The following is a 5,681-nucleotide window of genomic DNA, read 5'->3' on the forward strand; positions in this document are numbered from 1 at the left end:
GGTTGACTTATACCTCCAAGCATCACCCTCCTAAAGGCTCAGTAATGGCTGTCTGAACATCCTGTTGATGCAGCCTCATCCAAAGAAGCATTTGGGCAGACGTAGTGGTCCACTATTAGGGGCACACGGTAGTCGGTGCACTGGCTACTAGTGCCTGCCATTAATATTCTCCTCGCCCCTCCTATTAATACTTCGTGGACGCCTCGTGCCATACCCTTACTCAACAAAATTTCAATAACATTAGCTAAGTCATTCACTAAACAGTAAAGAAAAAATACTTACAGAATCGGCTGGAGAGAGTATCTTGGGGACGCATGAGGAAAAGATTCCATTACTTAAACACCATTTCCAGCATCAATTAAATATAAAATCCTATAACACTTTAATCAAAACATCATTTCAAACGCCCAAAATCACGCTCTGCTACAAATGTAAAACCCTTCCCTAGCCGGGTATTTCCTAAGTATCCTTGGCCATTGAACCTAGAAAACGCACGCCTAGGAAAGAAGTTTATTTTAAAATCCTATTTAAAGAAAAAATTGTAGGTTAAAACATAATATAGTATATGTGTTTATTTTTTTCTTATACTATAATAAGTTCATTGTATAATCAAAAAATAATTTCCTTCTTGGAGGAATTATGAAATCCATAGTATACTACTAGAACATACACACTTTTAAAAATACTAGAATTTGATTTCCTTGTTTAAACAACATATTTACTCCATTATAGAACATGGACATAATTACTACATTATGAGATATAACATAATACTATACTAAATATTAGCAAAACCATTCAATAGTCATCATTAAAGCATCCCTCATGCTCATAGCGTCCCTGGAATTCTCTCCCAGCTTCATGCCTATCCGTAATGCAAAACATTTTAAAACATTTCGTAGGGTGAGCAGCTAATCGCTCAGTAAGGATATGGCCATTTTAAACTATAGGTCCTTAAACATCTTTTACAAGTATATTACTTAGGACCTTACCTACCAAAAATATGACCTCATTCTTTAACATAACAAGTTCATAAAAATATCATACACTTGGACTTTCTCTAAAAAATAAGTCATAACATAATCTACATAATATAACATAGAACTATATGACTTATGAAATTCATGTACATGGCATGTATTTTTTTGTCTTTATACTTGACGGTTTCATTAGTCTTGTTATCCGATCGGATCATTTGAACCATTACCTTGTTCTTGGTCGTCAACTCAAAGGACTATGGTTTCCATAAGATTCCATTCCTCTGATCTTGGTTTATACCTCAAGAGACTCATGGATTCATTCATTAACATTTCATAAATTTTTCATAAGACAACTAAATAAGCTATATGCATTCAATATGAATGAAAACATAGGACTAACATTTCCATGCTCATCAACTATATTCCTACTAACTTCTTAACTTAATTCATTCAATTTCTCAACAATACAAAGAATTCAGTAGTAAGATTATTCAGGGGTTATTAGAATTAGAAACAAAAGGGAATTTCCATTAAGAAGGTGGATGCCATACAGTTCGTACTTTTCAAGCAATTTTTACTTATCTTACAATTCGAACTGGTTCTTGCCTAAAACACAAAAGTTTTAGGTCTATTCTCAACTTTTAACACTTCAAGAATCAACTCATTCGGACTTCTATAACTTCAGTTGACTGATTCAGTGAAGCATGTACAGTTATAGTCTTAAAACAGCCAAATCCGAATTTATATTTTAACCAGTCACCTTCATTTGCCATTCATATCATTTGCCATATCTTCTTAGTATAAAAGGCATAAAAACCTTACTTTTTACAGAACCAAAAAAATGCCAAAGCATCGTCCAACTACAAATTCTCAATTGGCTAATCATCCTCCACCTGCACACATACACCAATCAACACACCATTTAAACCAACCAATAACCAAAACTAGCATCACAATATTAACATAAATAAATGTAGTTTCATAAACCTAGGTGGTTATAATTATAGTCATAAGGGAGATTTTTTTCCTTACCTTAGTTCAAAGCACAAAGGTACTCTGGCTCCAAAGTTTCACCTTTACCTTACACAATAACCACCTATGAATTTCTCTTTTAACCAAAAAATTCAGAAAAACTGGGTTTTGAAACTCACCTTTAAACCTGAATGAAGTTCTTTAAGGGTGGATGGTGATTCCTTGAAAATAAATTGAATCCTAAGAAAAATTGAGAATAAAAGCTTGGATTAGGGGCTTTTATGGTGGATTTGAGAGATGAAGAAGAAGATGATATATTTGGGGGTCCCAAGCCGACTACTCTCTTTTTTAAACTTGTAAATATTCATTCCATTGATACTAAATATGATTGGTCAATAAAAGTTAGATATAAAGGTCACTTGGCATAAAATTATATAAGGGCGTTTTGGTGCATTTTACCTCAACATAAAGATAAGTACTCATTTAATGCATTGACTTCTTTAAAAACTTAAACATTAAGCAATCCATTAGGTGAATGACTAATTTACCCTGGTGCACTTTTATGGACACGAATCATATGGTTTTATGAAAGACCATTATACCCTGGTTACCGTTTATGCCATTAACTATCAATCAACTTATAACATTCTACCCTCATTTCTCTTCAATGACATCATTTTTACAATTAAACGGCCACATCTCGAAATACATGTAAATTGACCATTTTACCCTTCCATTCAAAAAAAGAAAATTACTTGAAAAGTAAATTTCATACCTTAAGGCATTGGAATAATAACGCGGGGTTTACAGGGTGTGTGTTGTTTATCAAAGGCAAAATCAATTTTTTTAATATAAAAAAAACAACCACTATCTTTTATAGGCAAACCAAGTTGCCCTATCCCCACATGGAATGGGCTTGGGCTCAACACAAAACCACCCCATGTGCCAAAAACTCCCAAATAGATATTTTATTTATCATATATTCAATTAAAAATCATTAATATATATTATATATATATATCTAACATGTAACAATAATGATAATTATTTGAAATGTGAGAACCACACATTTAACCGTAATTTCACTTATTTATTTAACAATTAAATAAAAAGCACGACCTCAGCAAATTAATTGCACTGTGAAATACCAAAATACCCTTTGCCTAAAAAGACGAAAACGCCTTCTTTCTCTTGGCTCTAAATTATCTCATGTGTGTGGACCCATAGGTCTCATCATCCGGTAGTGTACAGTATCGCGATTAACCACCAATAATCGTCTCACCTAAAACACAGACCAAAGATTTGCCCTAGCAAGGCACTCATGGCCACCCGATAGATTGGATTCAGCCAAGAGTAGCTACCTATCAACGATATGGTTACCTACAACGAATCCTTCATCAATTCATTATCTCGTACGAGACGAAGGCATAGAAATAGTGTCAACCTTCGGTTACTCTCGATATTATATTATTCGTTGACAATGACCGTATTATAATCTGGATAGAGCAACAACTATCCCACTGTGGCCACAGTTTTAGTGTCATTGCCATATACTGAATTGCGCCATGAGAAACTTCTCCCGCACCGGGGTGAGGAATCCTTTGTCAATCCACATAGTCTTGATACACTCTTGATATAGCCAATCACCACGTACTGCAGCTCTGAATAGAATACGTTAGGCTAGTATCAAATGTACCAATCGGTGCACAAGGACATCGTGATCTCAAGTCTAAGGATCACATGCACCCACCATCTGTTAGAGGATTTATTAATAGACCCTGGGGTACCATCATATGGATCCTCTGGTGGGTCAGTCCAGTGAACTTGCTGCGGGTATCCGCCTACAACAAGCACCCATAGTCGCACCAGGTTGTCACCAAAAAAACTTGACAAGTGAGATCAGTCACTGCCTTTCGACAGGGTCGTTCAACACTATGATAGCCTTACGTATTATCTGTGCCTTACTTCAGAATAATATGGGCTACGGACGTTTTAGAATGGCCACCATATGTGCTCCATAGGGTTCTACTATCAAGATTTGAAACACTTGATACCCCGTCACGGTTCTACCATCTAAGGACAATATACAATACAATATTGCATTAAGATTACGGATATAGATTAAAAGCCTTTTATTATTGATTAATGGAAATTATTACAAAGAGTCATATTACAAAGATTGGCTCGAGGGCATTACTCTACAATTGCGAATTTCCTCTACACTTTGTAGTTGCAAACTTCCTGTGTTCTCCACTTTCCATCTTCATGTTGAAACTCTGATGCCCAATAAGCTTGTTCTAACTCAACTAGAAGATGGCATGGTTTCCAAACACCAACCGAAAAGGTGATACCAATTCGTGTCTTATATGTAGTCCTATACGCCCACAAGGCATTCATTCAAAGCAAACTCAATATTTTCTACTTGGATGACCGTCTTCTCAATGATGGACTGATCTCTCGATTTGAAACTTCCGCTTGTCCATAGTTTGTGGAGATAGGCAATAGACACCTTGTGGGTCAAATGATACTTTCTCAGCAAAGCCTCCATAGTCGATTGCAAAAGTGAGTGCCTCGATCACTTATTAGAGCTCTGGAATTCAAAACCTGCAAAAATGTTGGGACTTGATAAAATCTGCAACAACTTGAAATCACGGTCATAGTAGCTTTAGCTTCCCCATTCGAGACATAATAACAGCAAGCAAAATACTGGTACATAACCAAAAGACACAGGAAACGGTCCCATGAAATCGATGCCCCCAAACATAAAAAATTTCGCAAACTAGTATGGGGGTTTGTGGCATCTTATCCTTTGGGATATATTACTGTCTTTGACAATCGCATGACTTACAAAAGAATATGAATATTGAAATAAAGAAGGCCAATAGAAAAAACAATTCTCGCACTTTCTCGTGTCCTCTTAGCTCCAAAGTGACTTCCACCTGCATAAGAATGAAAAAAGGTGAGAATATAAATAATATTTTCATGAACACACCTATTATACTTGATCATATGCTTCCACAAGTAGGGGTCATCCCACACATAGTATTTGGCATCACTCTGATTAATCTCTTGAGCCAGACAAACAGGAGGTAAGATATTAGTAACCAAATAATTTACAAGATTGGCATACCACGGTAATGTCAATATTGGAAAACAATGCTCGTCAGGGAACATTTCTTGCAATGAAGTTTATCCTCCACATGAACTAGAGACTCAAATGATCTGCGACATGATTTTCTATCCTCTTGTCTCTTGATCTCCAAATCGAATTCACTCAAGAGAAGTCTATTTATTAATCTCGTTTTTATCTCTTTCTTTGTCATCAAATAATGCAAAGCTGCATGATCAGAAAAAACAATGATTTTAGTACCAAGGAAATAAGATCGAAACTTTTCTAAAGCAAAAACAACAGCTAAAAGTTCTTTCTCAAATGGAATAATTCTCTGGGCATCATTCAAAATCTGGAAGCATATAAATGGCATGAGATGCTTTTCCAATCCTTTGACCCAAAACAGCACCGACTGCATACTCACTTGCGTCGCACATTATCTCGAAGGAGTTCAGGCAAGGGCTAGAAATTGTGGGTAGAAGTCAAAGTTCCTTCAGCTTATTCAAACGTCTTACAAGCTCATTCAAGCTCGAAAGCCATATCGTTGCAGTAACTACTAGGGGTAATGCATTTTGGAGAAGTCCTTGATGATCTGTGGTAAAAACCTACATGTCCAAGAA

The sequence above is a fragment of the Pistacia vera genome, unplaced genomic scaffold, assembly GCF_008641045.1.
Source record: "Pistacia vera cultivar Batoury unplaced genomic scaffold, PisVer_v2 Contig796, whole genome shotgun sequence".
Classification (NCBI taxonomy): domain Eukaryota; kingdom Viridiplantae; phylum Streptophyta; class Magnoliopsida; order Sapindales; family Anacardiaceae; genus Pistacia; species Pistacia vera.